Raw genomic sequence first — 18,667 nt, 5'->3', positions numbered from 1 at the left:
ATTCCTAGCCTAATGATTTCTGCAAAATCCTTTTAAAATACTACCAGATTGAAATACTACTGTTTTATCCATCCAGATCAAGCTGGATTTATGATTAATTGCATGCTTGCAAATAATCTTTCAAACTTGAGGAGTAAAATATCCCTTCATGTTTGTTAGCTTGCATTTGTGTAGATCGTTTCAACTGCTTTATGGAAGGAACAACAGTGACACTGTCAGAATAAATTTAAATTTCATTTTTAATATGTCACTAAAGTGTGGTGTCAGTGCAAAAAGAGATATCACAAATTATAACTTCAAAATGAAATACAAAAATCCTAGGAAATTCAAAGTAGAATATCTTTTCTGAGGCCTGCGATTTGGCCCTCTGGGATCCTTCAGATTTTTGATTCCTGCATATACAACTAGGTTTATCACCTCAAAATAAAAATGTCTCTTAGAAATCATAGTGGTTTATGTGATACGCATTTCCAGAAAGAATAAATTTGCCTTTGGGCTCAGATATGTTGATTACATTACTCAGTTAAGTTACAGCTCGTATTCACATGCTACAGCCTTGCTTTGTGAAAGATGATCTGAAGAGTGTACAAATTGAACACATAAAATAACTTCAGCATGAAATAGTGTGTTTTAATGGGGCTTTGTGAACTACAGAGTTGTCCTGACTGATTTCAGATGGCAGTTTAGTCCTATTTTTTGAGTATAAAAACTACTGTGTACCTTACACCATATCATTCAAACAAAAGGTAGTAGAACAGGTGATGTTAACAGATGTGCGCCTGCTCCTGAAATCTACTTGTAAGATGGATAAGGAGCAGAATGATGGGGAGAATTGGTTTAACAGAAAATGCAGATGAAGATTGTCATCTGTGAGACTCTCATCTCACCCCTATTGTGAACCTCACTGTCCACCTCAAATCACAGTACATCATCCATGAGTCAATTAGTGTGTGATGGTCATGTGTCATGCTGCTGCTATTTCATGTGAATAATCAACATTGAAATTTAGATTCTGTAAATAATCAAAAGTAAACATACTTCAATAAACATAATAATGAATATTATTACCTTGGTAATTAAGTTTATCATTAATCTTATTAACTTAGTAATTGGCAATAGCGTCTTAATTTTAAGGAAAATCTTCGTTGGTGGTCCAGAAATATTTTGTAATTATAGCCATGTTTTGGTCAGTTGAGTTAATTTCAATTAATATCATTAATTAACTTAATACCTAACGGCCTAAGGGAGATATTTTAAGTGAACCAGTATGACAGCTTTAATAAAAGGTCACAGTAAGTGTATGTCATTCCTTAATTTTAATTACATGCAATTTCAAGCCTATGTCTAAACAAATTCTGGTATCCTAAAGACCAGTTCAGATAACACAGTACCAGCATCAGTGTTCTGAATGCAGATAAAGAGCCAAACAAGAAAGGTAGTAAGTGAGTGCAAAGAAGGTTTTAATTTATTTGTAATAGAGCTTGTAAGCAGTCTGGGGGCAAGGATTACCTTCTGTTTCTGTACAATACCTAGCTCAGTAACAAAAACTGGTATCCCTAGATGCTGCAGAAATAGCAAAGAATAATAATAATATAAATGCAGAATAAAATGATAATGCCATTGATGAAAGTCAGAATTTCATATGAGGTATACTGACAGATGTTTAATGAACTGCACTGAATCAATCTGACACTGCACAGTTCTTGGGAAAAAACCAAGTCCTGTATAATTTGATTTTAAAGAAATTTCCACTGCTGCAGTTATTTTTCTCAGATTTCTTTCTTCAAGCAAAGCTCACAGAAAACAGCAGCATCCCTATTTATGTTTTCCTTTAACATTATGAGATGATTAAATAGATTGGGCTTACATGTGGCTTCTCATTTGAAAATCAAAATCCAAAACTCAGCCTAGGTACTTGAGCTATGTTAAGTTACATTAACTGATGCCTTAGCTACCTTTTTATTCCTCAATTAAATGAGCATAATGTTGTTCTTCCTAACAGATTTTTATATCTTAGTAATTCTTAAATAACAGAAATGTTTGTGTGAAAGCAGGTAAAATTTGGAAGACAAGGGAAAGGAAAAAGAAAGGGAAGGAGAGGTTAACTACTGTATGTTTATGGGAATTTGTCCTTACCTAGTTCATTTGCCTCAGAATTCTTCTTGTAGGGAATTAGGAGAAAGAAGGGATCGCAGAATACTGACTGGAAAGAAAAGACCAACACAGATACACAGCCTTTCCTATACTATAGTAGAGAGAAGGTGATCATGGAATGCAGTGTTCCCAGTTTTCAAGAGCAGAGGGGGGAGGAAACACTTCCTCTATGAATAGAAGGGAAGAACACTAAAACAAAATTTAAAACAGCTGCTTGCTTGTAGTAAGACAAAAAACTTGGAGTGACATAGAACTCCTACCTTGAAACAGGAGGAAAAAAGGAAAGAAATACTGGAAAAAACTATTTTCCTTTTCGGTGTCTTGGTAAGTAGCAATGGATTTGGCACTATTAAATGTAAATATTTAATGCTTTGCAGGGGTTATCCATGTTGGCAGCTCACCCTGTGCTTTGCGAGGAGAATATTGAAAATTCTCTTGAACTGTGGCCAGTTGCAAACCAGCTGGACAAGACTGGTCTGGTGCATTTACTGGTGTTCCCCTTCCTACTCTCCAAGATAGGTCAACCACAAGGTGAACAGGTTTGTTCCCTGATCAGCCATGCACTCTGCCTGCCTTTCCTACAGGCCAAGGTTTCACACCTCCCAGAAATATTTATGCAGCAGGGCTGACACCAATGAGGTACCCTATCAGTGTCACTGATCTATTACCAGGGGTAAAGGTATCTGAGAATCTGACACACCAGCGAGCACAAGAACGCTCACACCTCAGTGCCTTCAGAGAAAGTTACAAAGCATTGATGCATGTAGTAGCAAATGAGATTTCAGCTCAGGGCTGCAGCACCAAAAACTGCAGGGGATTGCTTAATATTCAGTGAGCATATGCCTAAAAAGTCAGTGCACATGCTATCAGAATTTCAGCATCCTGTGCACATCAATGAACTTTGCTTAAGCTTCATCAGGATCCATTTACATTCTGGATAGGAGATTTGGGAGCAAAACTGGCATATGATATAAAGAGCAAAATTAAAGGCCAAAACCTTCTTTTCAGGATATCTGTCAGGAAGATGTCTGAGTAGATTTTAAATAAAACAGCTCTGAAATTTTCCATCCATGTCCCAAATCTTCCCAGAAGAACTTCTGAAATTATTCAGGACACATATGAATAATTTCTCTGTATTTGAGATACTTAGGCAGGGGCTCTCAATGTATAATCCAAACAAGCAGTGGATTAACTGTCTTCAGCTGAAAGCCTGCCAGATGACTACCCTTCTCCACACACATGGCATTTGATGCCTGCCATTTTAATATTTTGACATTTTTGTGAGAGACATTGTCCTGAAAGGTCACCACTTGTCTCAGCAGCTGGCTGGCTGCCACTGAGGCTTGGGAAGCTGAGCTCTGCAGCTGTCATTAAATATGACCATCTTCACAACTAAGTTTCAGGGAAGCTATGAATTTATGTCTATGAGGGGAAAAAGGAGACAAGAGGAAGGAAAAGGAAGCTTCAAAATCAGCTTTTACTTGATACAGTGAAGACAGGCATTTATACATATACATCTATAAGATGAGGCTGAAATATTTCAAAAGCAGCTTATAAACACAACAGTCACCAAATACCTGTGTTACAGCATCATTATGGGTTATACCATGAATATGTTTAGTCCTCTATTGCAGCAAACTACACACGTATTCTCTCCCTATTCACTTAATGGCAGTCACCTGTTAACTGTGCAAGTGGCATTCTCACATGGCTCATGAAAAACTGACAGTACCACTGGTCCCCAGGAAATAACAAAAACTGTAAATAAAGCAAGAAACATGACATAGCAATTGAAACAAACTGGCTACAGCCTGCATTTCTTGTGTAGTTATCTGACTACTATTTATACTTAGTAATGATCACAGGCTGTTTTCAAGAAGCAGATTCCGTGCAGAGCACAGTAAGAATTCATTAGCCATAAACTCGATAGGACAATGGCAATACAGAAGCTTTGAATTAGAAAGGAGAATAAAAACCAACATACTACTTCTTCAGTGCTATGAGACCAAAAATAAACTCACAAGTATCAATTTTCTTCCTTACAATATCACCACAACACTGACAAACCTTCAGCTCCACTGCTTCCCAACCACCTTACTATCCTGTCTTGATGCCACTGTGGCAGATAAAGATCGTTTCATGTGCAGACAGAATGAGATGGGTGAAAAACATGCATTGCTCACCGTGCTATGTTCATTGTTCTTATCAGGTCAGATGCAGACTTACTGGTGCCCCTTATGATGATTATTTGTTTGTGCTTCTGAAAATAAGGTACTGTAGAGTTCCTTAATGAGAAGTCCAGGTCTGCATTTATGGATTTTTTTAAAAAGATTCCAGGTGAAAAATACCATGGAAAATTTTTCTTCTATGTACTCACAAACTATCTATTCCTGCTGAAGTATCTTTCTTGCTGTATATCTAATCTAAGCAGAAAAACATCTCTCTATAAGTACCAGCATTTGCTGGACTTCTCCCCTCACAGAGAAAAATAGCAAGCAGACATCCCCAAAATCAACAAACGCAACTGCAAACTATTTGTTCTGGAAAGCTTTCAAGCATCCCTTTCCCTCTGCAGCTCTTCCACTGAAAGCCAGAACAATACTGCAGAGAAGCTTCCCCTGTCAGGATGTTTTCAGCTTTCATCTCTCTGCTTTTTCAAGCAGAAGACTAAGGTAGAAACCTTAATTAGCAATCTGAAAGCACCACACAGGCAAGGAATACTTACATTTGCAACTGTATTTGTGATATTTGCGCACTGATCCAGCGACTGGTGATTACAAAGAAGAGAAAGAGCTTTTTAGGCTGCCTTTCAAGTCTTGCAGCAGTGAAATGAAGGCTGCTATCTGAAAGCTACTAATTTTCTATATGCTGTGCTCTACTTGCTTCCCATGTGCATACAACACAGCTGCCAGATTTAATAACCATGTCAGCCTGCTTTCCCCAGAAAGCAGCAGAGAGATGACAGGATGAAGTAGCCAGAGCGTTAATCTGTAGTTATGGCTGCACTAAGCCTTGAATGAATGTCACAGTTTTATTGCCTTTGAAGAAAAAAAACCAAAACAAATCAACACTGTTCGTGAAAAAAAATAAGACAAAAGGATTTCAGAAATGTTAATCCATACTTGCCCCAGTGATATTAAAGTACATTAAAGACATTTCACCATTTTTTCCCTATCGGTTAACAAATCCTACGACTTGAGGGTTTTTTATTCCTTTCAGAATACATTTTTCCTAGCAGTGTATGCTTGTACCCCAAAAGAACAAAACCATTAACTGACAAATTAGTTGAGCTTCCCTTCTCTCCTGTTTCTCTCTGGAAGGAAGCATTTCCATACCTGTTTGTCTTTGCTGACTTCTTTCAGGCAAAAAAAAAGTTAATAAAAAAGAGGGGAAATTCTCTTTTACCATTTAAATTCTCCCATGCACAGTGGTTCCTAGAGCACTGGACTTTAGTATCTGCTGTGGTCAGTTCACTGCCAAGGTGGAGCATCGCCGTACCTCCAGCTGTAAAACCAGTTCCACGCCAGGGAAGGGCAGCCAGACTTTACATGACAAGAGAAGGTGCCACTCATGCAGTCAAAAACAACAAACTGAAAACAAACCCAGAAACGCTCGGTTGGATCTGCAACAGTGCAGGGATGCCGCAGAGGTCATATGACATCTGTGCGTGTCTTTTTCTCTCTCTCATTTATATTCCTTTCACTTCCCTTGGAGGCACCTTCTCAGCAGGGAGTGGTTTCTGTGGAAACTACGGACAGTCGGTTTTCCCCTCGGAGAAACTGTTACTATGGTAACCTTACATAATGTATATGGCCTAGATTCTTTTTAAAAATATTCTAACCCTGAAATTCTCATTATAAAATTAGAGCTGATTTGTCTGGGGGGCAGGAAATACAGTTATTTAAAAATTGCATTAGAAATGTAGGATAAAAAATCCAAATGATGTTACAAATTAAATGAGAGTATAGGGGGCATGTCATTGCATCATTCACAAAGGCAAAATAATTTGCAAATGCCAGTAAACAAGTCTATTATTTAGCACTTGTGGGAAGCAAGGAGGAAGGGAAGCATATACTTGACGTCACAGCTCACTGCAGCAATCAATATTGCATCTTGCAGACTCGAAATTTTCTCTCTATGTTTATTCTTCCAGCAACCAGGACCTCATTTAATGATGTAAGCCCAAATACTGCTTACATCCACCCCACTCAAAACTGAAATATCAGCTTCAAAGTCACTTACCCTACACTATGAAATCATACTACGTCAAAACTCGAGGAAGTGCCTGAAAGGAACTGTGTGAGTCAGTGAGGCGTAGCGAGCAGTACAGCAGAAAAAGAGAAGGCACACTGCTGTTTATATGACTTTCTTCTCAGCTCAGAGACGCACAGTCGTGGTGGGGAGGGCAGGGCAGGTCTGTCAGATGATATCAGGGACAGGGGGATGTTAGGGCCCCAGCAATGGGGCTGGGCAGGGTGAGCCTTCTAAGTCAGCAAGTGAAGATCTGCCTAGTTGGGGAGGACATCAATGTTTTGTGATCCTGGTGAAACAGGTAGGTAGATGTCTCCCATCCCTCCTCTACCTGCAGCAACCCCTGCAGATAACCTTATCCTGGTTATACTAATCAAAAGTCAAATGGTTAAGAAGGCAAAGCTACCAGTTCAATTTGATATAAAACTAGTGATTTCAGTTTGAACAACACTGTTGGGGAAACTTTGCTAGAATACTACCTTGGCAATATCTGTGTAGTGACTCAGTGGATTGGTATCTCTCCTAACCTGTCAGCCTAGCAACTGTTATTAGCATGAACCACATTAATATAGACAGAAGATTGATTTTTCTTCTCTCCTTCTATTCAGAAGATGAACAAGAGAGAGCACCTGGCCTACAGAACATTTTCCCAAAAATTACGCAAGGCCCTCCTTCCTACATTCTGCAGTGCAACGGAGGCTCTCCAGGTGGGACAAAGCAGGCATGAAGCATTGCTTCAAAGTCCACAGCCTTTATCTTTCTTGTGTGGTGGACATTCTTTTACAAAAGAGACTCATACTGCCTGAAGGTGAAGTGTTGTTTGGGATGTGGCTTCTCCAAACAGGTGTTCAAGGCCAGGGTTTCACAAAAAACTTGCTGGTGCCACAAGTGATCAGACATATTGTAATACAAAATCCCTCAAAGAGGTTTCACTGCAATGGGCAAAAGTCCCTGGACTTTTAAATTAAAGAAGAAAACTGTTCCAAAAATTGCATTTAACACCCAAACTGACCTATACAGGAGATTTACTCTGACAATCACACAGAGCAGTATTTTACCAGAGGCTGTGCATGCAAACACAGATTTCCGCCTGTGAAACTCAAGGGTTGTATGAAGATGTGAAAGCATTAAACATCCTCTCTCCTTTACACAGAAAAATGAAGATTTGATGCATTGTGTTCAATTGGGTTTGAGGAAGTTCAGCATCAGCAGGATACAGTCTAAAACCTACATGACTGAAAATTTTATGATTTATCAAGTATCACATTCCTAGACAAACATTACACAGGAGTCAGGCCTCTCTGGCATTTCACTTTTAAACCCCAGGGCTCTCATGTCCTATCCACAGGACATACAACCACAAAGCATTATAATCAATCTCTTCCTTTTTAAAAACAATAAAAAAAAGGAAAATATTTTCAACAAAACATCTGGATCAATTTCTGAATTAATCTTATATACAAAATTAAAGAATAATTAGACAATGTCTAGTGAAACATATATTTAGTGGCTCTAGGAAAGTCAATCTATTCAGAAATAAAATGAAAAGATTCCTTAAGCAGATTAGAAAGAGCTAAGCTGTCACTTAAACTCATGTAGGTATGACATTTTGCTATGTAAAACCTTGAACTTCAAAGAGTACATTGCACAAAGACAGCAACAGGGACAAATTGAGAAATGAATATTACAACAAGGTAAAGAAATGAACCTAATAGCTTATTTTTTAAAAAGCAGGAAACATCTGACATAGAATGAGAAGCCTCAACTATTTTTTATAGTTGTGCCAAATCTTCCAACACAGAAAAATACAGCACAGTGCCAACATGGTTACATGACTTCTGGACTGAGCTAAATAACATCTACCCAACTTACAGTGTGGAAGCAACATGAACTTGGAATCCTCTCCTTTATCTATGTAGACAGTCTGTGAGTATCCAACTTGTGGACACCTGTGGCTTCCTCAGGCAAAGGACAGGGCACACAGCTCAGAAGTGGACATTTTATTAGTGCCACTGTGCTTCCAGTAAGTTAACATACAGCACTTACACTTGTTAGCACAAACTCCAATCATGTTGTAAGGGATCTGGCTGAGATACTGCTGAGAAGGCAGTTAGACTAAAAAAAAGAAAGATCTGCATTCATAGCAGGACTCAGGCACACAAAGATGCAGCTGTAACCTGTGAACTTGCTGTTAGTTTCCTTCCAACAGGGAGTTAGTTCACTCTAGGAGTTCAAGCTTCTCTTGACAGCCTAAGATCTGCAAAAATGGCCTCTCAGCAAATTGATTCAGAAAAAAAAATTGAGCTGTTATGATCTGCACATTGTTTAGCACATCTCATGGAACATGATAGCAGCACTACAGTCTACAGACAGCTGAGAAAGGCAGACTTTCAGTGGTTATTTAAAATGTTATTTTAAATGTCTTTCACCCATTCCATCAGTATTTATTATGTTTTCCATATCTTTTTCCCACACCATTACATCAGGTTTATGAAAAAATATATTAACAACACAATATTATATATGACTTTGGTCAGAGATAGAAATGTCAATAGAAACCCTTTGTACAACATTGTATCACTCATTCCAAAGGAAATCTCGTGTTGTCACACCACCTCAGTTAACTCCATCCCAGGCTTTTACACAGGCAGGTTACTTATATTTCTAGGGCACTGACTGCTCATCAAATTTGCATTGCTTTTCAGTCTCTTCTGCATTGCTACAGTCTCTTCTCTCTCATGGTCCTGTTGTAGTGAAAAAGTCCCACTCCCCATCTACTTAAATTGACATGCTTTGGATGAAGAAAAGAAATCTTAGCAGTAAACAAAGGAAGAGACAGATTCACAAAGAGGCACAGGCAGGGGTGTCAGCTCCTAACCACAAGGTGCCTTGCAGTCTGCAGATCCTTCTGCCAAGATTTCTGTGCTTAAGCAATCCACAGGAATGACACCCACAAAAGCCAGCACATTAGCACAGAGCTGTCTAACTTAGCTACTGTGAATAGTAAGATATTAAAATCTGTCCATGAACTTGGTATCCTCATCTGGACTGCAGGAAAATGCCCATCTCCAACTGGGATTCATACATTCATTCTCATTCTCTTAAGTTCCCTTTCTTAAAAAAGCTGACTGGGGAAGTGATGAGAGCCAGTTACTGTACTCAGGAGATGACAGATTTGGGCTCAAATCTCGTAGCAGCCAGATAAAAGCATAACCAACATTCCCTTATTTAATTGTATCTTTTTAGGTTATTGTAACTTTGGATTCCTCCTGAAGCTGCTGTCTTGCTATTAGCAAATAGCAAAGGGAATGCGGGAGGGAACAAGACCACTTCGTAGCCTGTAGTCAGGCTATTGTTTAAGGCACTAACCTTGAAAGTCCAATCTCTGCCTCGGTAATTGGCTGTTCATTAGGCGTAGAATCAGGTTTCTGTGTCCCCGACGGCAGCAGCTGTTTTGCTGGGGTTCAACAGGTGCTTTCTGAGCTCTGTCAGATTAAATGCTTCAGAGAGGACAGGCACAGTGTCTTCTGTGCCTAAGTATGATGGAGATGCCCAGCTGCTCAGCCCTTGCTGCTGCTTAGCATCTCCAGACACCTGGGTTACCTGGCAGGTTTTGAAGGCTGACATTCCTGCCTGAAGTATTTAAGGCGGCCATTAGGCATTTAAGGCCATGTCTATAAATGTGGGTGCAGGGCCACCTGAGCTGGCAGGGATCTGCATAGTGACTCATAAAACAGAAATGCCAGGGAGCTCAGTGCACAAACACACAATCTGGCTCTGTGCATGGCCACTAACAAGCCTTTGCGCTGTGCACAAGCCTGCACTCCATTGTAACTGTTCCAGATTGAGGGTTCCTGAACTCTAGTCTACCCCAGAGAGTAAGCAGGCCCTACATCTGGCCTCAGTCCCTACATCTGGCCTCAGTCCCTACATGGATCTTGCCTGAGTTCAGCCAAGGAATAGTCATTATGGGGATTAAAACCAAACTGATTTCATCTAGCCTAGAACATTCAGGAAACACATCAAAGGTGGATTTCTGCCTGGGTTTCTCATGGATTTCAATTTTAGTTAACGCTTACAACTGCAAGCCTTCCTATTTCTTTCCTTGTTTTAGGAGCACAAATCATTGCCAAGGCTTTGGCAGCCAGGCCAGAAAATAGTGACAAATAGTGTAAGCTGATCTGGCAGGCTTCATTAAGGGCAGATTAAACATTGACAGTCCCCAAGGTTTTTGTGATATGATTGCATGACATGGCCAATGAACTAGTCACTCCCTAGGGTGAGAAGCAGAGATGATGTTCAACTGCCTGGAGAGAGGAACAGAGACTACTCTGTGAAATTACATGGTACAACAGTGTAAGATACAAAGCACCATCTCTGAACAAGGTGCTTCACCTCAAGTAAACCTTGTGACTAGCTAAATAAAAGCCTGTCTATTGCAAAGATGGCTAAGTAATGTAGAAAAAGAATCAACAGACCTGCAAAAGGCCAACACAGGAATTTAACAGTCTATCCCCGTCAGGATATCTTGCCTTTTTTCCTATGCAAAGGCCACAGCTCTCATAATTTAAGATTTTAATTTTTTCCAGAAATATCCAGAAATGAGAAATGATCCCTCATTTACTGGATCAAAAATTATTATATCAGAATGTCAAGAAGTCTCTGAGTTGTCTGTGGTTATGGCAAGGTTGTCTTGAATCTAACATGGTCTCCTAGTTCTACTGTCTTCTACTAACATCATGATTTTTCTTGCTCTACCAGGATGGTGGGTTTGGAAGTTTCTAATGAAAACATTGCATGACTGCATTTCCCTTTTCAATCTATAATATTCCAAACACTTTCAGATTTTTTTTTTTGCATCACCAAATAAATTGTTCCTACTAGAAAAGTTACCACTTAACATCAAAATCATGTTATCCATCAATCTTTCTTTGTAGGTTCAGAGTAGGTAGAGTAGAAATAAGCTTTACTGGTTCTATACACAGGACAGGAGGCTGCATTAAGATAATGATATACAGAAGAGTCAAATTTGTCACTGAGCATCTTAAATTAGAATTCTAGCAGTATAGAAATCATAGAACCATAAAGGCTGGAAAAGATCTTCAAGGCCCCAAGTCCAACCTTTGACCAAATAGCACCACGACCACTACACCAATAGCACTAAGTCTACCTGTTTTTTAAGTATTTCTAGAGATAGTGACTCCACCACTTCCCTGGGGAGCCTGTTCCAATGCTTAAACCCTTCCAGTGAAGAAATTTTTTCTAATACCCAGCCAAACCTCTCATGGCAAAACTTGAGGCTATTTCCTCTTTTCCTGTCACTGGTTGCCTGAGAGACCAACCCCCACCTCTCTACTGCCTCCTTTTAAGCAGTTATAGAGACTGATAATATTTCCCCTTAAGTCTCCTTTTCTCCAGGCTAAACACCCTCAGCTCCCCCAGCTGCTCCTCACAGGACCTGTGCTCCAGACCCTTACTCAACCTCATTGCCCTTCTCTGGATACGCTCCAGCACCTCAATGTCTTTCCTGTAGTGAGGGGCCCAGAACTGAACACAGGATTTGAGGTGAGGCCTCACCAGTGATGAGTACAGGGGGACAATCACTGCCCTGGTCCTGCTGGCCACACTATTGCTGATACAGACCAGAATGTCACTGAACTTCTTAGCCACCTGGGAACACATCTGACCAGGGACCAACATCTCCAAGTCATTCACCATGAGGCAGCTTTCCAGCCACTCTGCCCATAACCTGTAGCACTGCCTCAGGTTGCTGTGACTGAAGTGCAGACTCAGCAGTTTGCCCAACTGAAACTCATACAGATGGCCTCGACCCATTTAAATGAAAAGTAATAACCTCATCTGTGCCTCACTACTTTATCCAGAAAGGCAGGAAATTCAGATACATAATCATCAGCATTATAATCAAAAAGTCAAAACAATTCTGCAAGCTCCCATAGAACAGACGCTTTCTAATTCCAGGAGAAAATTATATGAATTTCCATGTTTCTCTGCTAAGACCTGAATTGTATCTACTGACATAATTTTGGAAGAGTGAAAAAGTGCTGCTGAATGTGTCTCATGGCCAGAGAGCACTGCAACCAAGAGGCACAGCATGGCTTCTAAGCTGTCTCATGGAAGATCTGTTTTTCAGTGCTGCAGGTTCTGCTTTTAACATCCATTAGTGACTTCAACCACATCTGGAAAAGCCATTATATCTAGCAAGAGCCTCTTCAACACAGTACATGCAATGTCCTGTTTGAAGTGGTCTATCCTGCCTTTATCATTAAATAAAATGGTTTGGTTTGCTACAGTTACAGCAGGACATAGTAAGAGACAGCAGGTGAAACTGAGCTGCTGCTATACACAGGGAAAGGTGGACCTGTACAAGGGAAGTCAAACAGAGTTGTCCACTGTCCCCATTCTCCCTGCATTTATTTTATCACCATAACCAGCATTCACAACTTCTCCACTTAACCCTTTCAGAGCAGGAAGCCCAAAAAAGAACAAGAAATAGTTACCCTTAGGTCTCCTGCTTCATCAACTCAGCATGGAGACAGCTTGTCACTTGCTCTGACACCATTTGTGCCCTATGAACGGAAATGGATGTCTCCAGACTCCAGGGACACCCAGAGGGAACTCCTACAGCAGTGCTTACTTGGAATGTCTTTATAATTGTTAAATACAAGGAAACAAAACACACAAACCAAAACTATCTACCAAGACAATTATATTCCAATGCAACTGACACATCTAGCTAGTTACACTTTTTTATGGCTTTACTTCCAATTTAGAATGAGTTGAGCAACTTTCTGGGCATGTAGGGGTTCCAAGGGTAATGGAATTTATAAAAACACTCATTCAAAACACTCATCAGCAATCTTTTCCAGCAGTCCAGTCCAAATCAGCTATTTCAGTGGATTACTTATAATTTAGGAACCACACACTATGTCATGCCTAAAAAAATAAATTCCTAGAGGTAACTCGAATGCTTCAGAAACCACTGAATTAAGACAAAGATTGCTGCAAGAGGGAGGAAAGAGCTGCAAGGATGTATGTTAGCAGTATCTTTTATCTCTTTCAGGCTTTGCAGAAGTCATTCTCCATACACCTTGATTTCTAGAGGCAAATGGGCTCTAGCTTGATGGGAACAAACCAAAAATGTCAGTCTGCTTCTACAATAATTTCCTAGAGATAATACAGAGAATTGAGATAATTATTTAGACACATCTCAGATAACCCCAGTGCCTGAAACTAAAATTTCAATTCTTAAAAGTCACAAACTTCTTCCTGTTCCCAGGTTGAGCCTGAAATCAGGGAACAGGAAGCAAATCCTTGGTTTTGCAGCATAATGCTCTCATATCCACTCCAGAGATAGGATTCTGCCTTATCTGCCAAGCTTTTTTTTTTTTTTTTGGCAATAGCTCTCATTGTATTCTTCAATCTGAAGCCAGAGAATTGAAAAGTACCACTACTTGTTTTGCCTTCTCCAAATACTGTCCTACTGCAGTGGGTGACATCCATAAAGGAGTCCTTGGTAGAAAAATGGGATAATGTGTGGCTTTCAACTGTACCTTGGTTCCTAAAAGCAAGAAAATTTTGACAAGCTCCTGTACTCACTGTTTTCTTTTGGCTACTTCCATGTTGAGCCTGAAGGCACTTCACTGACCCCATACAGTGCCTAATACTGGTGCCTGAACTTAACTTGTTAGGACCAAGCACAATTTTTACAGGCACTGGCAGAACTGGAATTCCTGAAACAGATATTACACACCTAAAAGCAGAGCACTTGTATTGATATTTGAGCATTTGTCTCAAAGTATTAGTCTTACCTCTAAGCAGATTCACAGTAGCATTTCAGCGTATACAGAAACACTCACTCTATTACTCAAGGATATAAATTTTCCATGTGCAATCTTTGCATATGCCACATGCAGACATGTTTCTGCTTTCTCAGCTCAGATGTAGCACCATATGCATCTAAATATCTGTGTGCTAGGAATATTAGATCCTTACTGATCCTACTTTGCTGAAGAACATCATGTATCCTCTGTGGAAAATTAGTTTCCCTGATTCTGCTACAATCAGCAGTCTGCCCAAGCAAACAACTGCTCTAACAGGATTCATTACAGACAAAATGAGATTGAAATTCCATTGTTGATTAGTGGAAAAAAACAAACTCCATTCTATTCAGCCTGAGCATCTTATTTGCTTTGTATTCCTAGAAAATTAAATGTGCTGGGAAGAATACACATTTGTCAGGTAACAGCCTGTCTTAAATCTCTGTTTTGAGCAGTTAATGGCAACTTCTCTCCTTTTTAAATTAAGGAAACTCTAGTTCTATTTTCCAGAGAAGCATCATTTTCTTGCTATGAACTATCTGCACCTCAGTATAAAATACTTTGAGATTTACATTGAACTAATCAATAGTTAGGTCTAATTAAACTTTCTACTTTAATTACATAAGTTGTTGCTTTTAGAGACTTTATGAACACATCAGAGATGATAAGGACACTTTCATTTCATGCTCTCTCCACTCCCTAAGCCTTTCAATAATCCCTTCAGTACACATGTCCATTCTGGCACCAGGTGGCTTGATGGCTGTACTAGAGTCAATTAAACCTGGCCATCTTGGCCACATTCAGGATTACTGACTACCAGAGAAGGTCATGGTCATAACCAATGCCTGACAAACAACTGGCTGCTAGGGTCTCATCAACAGAGCCCCACTTTTCTTTTCTTGCCCTATCTCTTTTTATAAGTGCAAACAATGGATACATAGCTATTACTCTGTGTTGCTGGGCCGCTTGGAACAGAAATTGTACCACCATCTTTTGACTGTAAGGAGAACTACACCTTTAGGAAGCCTCCCTTCTATATTAAGTCCCTGCAGGAAGTAATCTTTAATCCAGGGAATGAAACATAAAAATCCATTTAAATGTGAAGACACAAGATGGACAGTATAGTGTGTGAGCAAAGTCCTTTACAAAAAGCAATCTGGTTTGAATATATTCTTAAGAAGGCCCCTAATTTTGGGCATTCTATGTATACCCAAGAAAAAATACATTAACAGTCTTAAATGTGTCGGCTCTGGTGCATCTATGTCTATTTCACATGTCCTAGCAAACTGTTTGGAAGCAGCCCATCATGACAGCTCTATGTTTCCTTTGGGACTTCCAGCCTGTGACTACAATGTGCTCACTTCTTGGGCAGATCAGTACAGATTGAAGTTGGTATTAAATACAGACTCACTGATGATCATTGAGCAGTTTATATCTGCATCAATTCAGAAGTGACAGTACCACTTATGGAAATGTACAGTGATCTATGCAAAATTATTACAGTTCCTAGGGAGGTTTCATACCAAAACAGTTAACTATCCTTACTGAAAGTCTTAGAACCAAGGATTCTTACATTTCTATGCCTAGACAAAGTTCTTCTGGAACAAATCAAAAACACTTTGGAGATGCTCATAAGAGGTATTCGGAGGTTGGTTATCCTACTCAGTGTTGTACACAAAATTGGGATATTTTGAAGCAAAGTTAAAAGACAATACTGATATTTATGGGCAATTGCAGATGCATTTCATGTATTTATAAAAGGTAAATTCCAAAGCACTGCAAATAAGCAAACATATTTAAAATCCAAAGCAATATGTTAAAAGGTACACCTTCCTTTTGACATTAAGAACAGTTTGGGGAGTGGAGTGTTTAATAACATTCCTCTACATAGCAACAATGGTTCTGCTGGATATCTGACAACAGAAACACTGGTTTAATACCCTGTGATCTAACAACAGCATTTTTGCCAGTCTCTGAAAAGAAACCACTGGCATTTTGGGTGTGCATGATGGCATGTGTGGCTTAGTAGTGCTTAACCATTCTATAAATTCAGGAGAAATTTTGGTTTCAGAGAAGCCAGTGGGATATTTGCTAAAGGGCTCCATGGATTTGGGCTTTCATACCTAATATTTAAGAAGAGGGGCTGTGGTCTGAGGAAGAGGAAAGGAGAAAGTAGAAAAGTTTGGGGTTTTTTTCCATTGCAAACAAAAAGGTCACAATGAACACTAATGGGTAAAATCCAAGTTTTTGGTAAGATTGTTTTTTCCCCCCTATCAATTATGCCACGCTGTACACAGTTCTTAAGCAACTCTCAATCAATTTATCTATGTACATATGCAAAGAAATTGGAAAACAGTACATATATGTACATAGGCTAAAAAAGTCAAGAGAGGTGCTGTAATTTGACAAAATCACCTTTTATCCAAAAGCATCTTGTATATTCCATACTCCTCTGTAGCAATGAAAGCACTCCTTCCCTCCCCCATGACTCCCTTAAATTACATAGAATCTACTTTTATCCTGGGTATTTATAAATAGACCATGAAAAATAGCTTTTCTGCAACTAGTAACAATGTTTCTTTAGTTGTACACAGCACCTAAAAAGTTGATCACTGTAGTAAATCCTTTCCATCTGCTGGTTCAGAAAATAACTTGTCACTGGATCTCTCAAGGCCTGGGAACTCTTGATCTCAAATCTACTGTTTTACCAAAGGTGCTGGTTATTGACATGATGAGCCTCAAGAATAGGAAATGCACCTAACTTTTGATCTCTCTTACATGCCTGTACCTGGTAGTACTGCTGGTATAAGGATATGGCTTTGTGAAAAGCCATGTACTGAGGTTTGTGCATCATCAGTCAGATGAAAGAATGCTTATCTCGTAACGGGATAATGATTCATTAGAGCCCAGTGAAAGAACCAGCCTGAATGTCATCTGGAAAGGAGAATACTGTCTAGCTAACATCTGAAATACATCAACATTTCTACAATAAGGTGAATGGTTACATGTCCTGTATGAGAATATTTAAACTGACCCCAAAGAAAGTGATGAATTACAGGAAAACATTAAGGAAAAGAGGCAGAAGGCTTGAATCTGAACAGAATTCCAAGAAAAGTTTGGCCACTTACCACATGCCTGTAACCTGTAAATATAGGGGGTTTTTCAGTGACATTTAAATGCAAAGTAGTGGGCTTTGTCCAAGAATTAGATCCCAGCCATAAAGCCCCAAAGTATTCTGACTGCTTGCTAGCTGAAGATGAGCTCAAGTAAAGGTGTATATCAAGATTTGCTTTTATTTCTTCTGGTTTGCTGATACACCTACTAACTTTGCTGTCCATATTTGGCTTATGTAAATATATTATCCTTTGATTTATCTTATGAGAGATTTAGGTTAACTGGCAATAAATACAACATTCTGCTCTGATGGGTGTGGATGATCATTAAGACATGGGTATTGGAGCCATTTTCATAGTGCCCAGTCCCCACCACTATCAATCATACTGAGTCAAGAAAAAGTTAGGAGGATTTCCTTTTTCTAAGCTTTTCTGCCTGCTGGGAAGCTGGCAATTCAATGTTAGTGTGGAGAAAATGTCATCCCCAAAAATTAGCACTGGCTGGAGATATCCCAGCATGCAAGAGACCTGTAGGGAGAATGCCAGGACCATGAATCAAACCTCATCAATGATTCATGACAAATTACTCTATCTGGGCCAGGCAGCACTAAGCAAGAACCTAATATGTACATGTACACTCCTAAACTGCATCAGAAATGTTTGGCACATTCCCTGAGACTGAATGTTCCTGTTCCTTGCTCACCAGCAACAAGAGATACTTCTCTCTCTGAAAGAGTAGTTAGCAATCTAACCCCAATGTAGGACAAGATTGCAAAGCAGGCAACAATTTCCCATGCATCGCTTCTTTAGGGGCATTATTAGCTTGCTTATCATCACTGTTCTTTCCTAAGATTTTTTCAATACAATACAAGCATTCAGACAAAAAGTTTTGTAAAGTTATATGTTGAAGGCTTCATGAGTTGCAGCTGTATACTCTATCTCATGTTTGAGTAGAGAAGTCTTTTCTAACAATTTTGGACTTTCCATTTACATTACTCAGCAGAAATATTTGTGGTGACATTTGAAAGTGCTCAAAATGAGTATTCCTTCCTATTTCAATAAGAACTCTACATTAGACCCCTGCTGAAAAGACCAATACAAGCAAAAAAAAATCATTTGCATAGAAAACTGATCCACAAGATAGCATGGACAGCATCACTGCATGGACAGCAATATTTCATGATTTTTCATTTTCACAGAAACACTTTTTGCATGCTCCAGCTACAAGTGAATTCTGAGATTTCTCTACAGGCCACAGCATGAAAGAGATGATCTACATTTGATCCTAAATGCCTGGCAGGTCTGCGCTCT

At 39.4% G+C, this 18,667-nt stretch overlaps 1 protein-coding gene across 7 annotated transcripts in view; it reads right to left on the bottom strand.

Moving 5' to 3' along the window:
- Positions 1-5,800, bottom strand: part of TRIM2 (tripartite motif containing 2) — an 87,370-nt gene extending 81,570 nt beyond the window's left edge. For 4 of the 7 annotated variants that reach the window (XM_066548189.1, XM_066548190.1, XM_066548188.1 and 1 more), the window contains exon 1: positions 5,560-5,800. The gene's annotated coding sequence lies outside the window, so the exon portion shown is untranslated. Of the gene's footprint in view, positions 1-4,879; positions 4,896-5,559 lie in introns of those variants that run through there. The other 3 variants (XM_066548193.1, XM_066548197.1, XM_066548196.1) reach the window with 3 other exon arrangements.
- Positions 5,801-18,667: the final 12,867 nt, after the last annotated feature.

The sequence above is a fragment of the Molothrus aeneus genome, chromosome 4, assembly GCF_037042795.1.
Source record: "Molothrus aeneus isolate 106 chromosome 4, BPBGC_Maene_1.0, whole genome shotgun sequence".
Lineage (NCBI taxonomy): Eukaryota > Metazoa > Chordata > Aves > Passeriformes > Icteridae > Molothrus > Molothrus aeneus.
The sequence above is the reverse complement of the archived record's forward strand: the minus strand, read 5'-3'. Positions and strand labels throughout refer to the sequence as shown.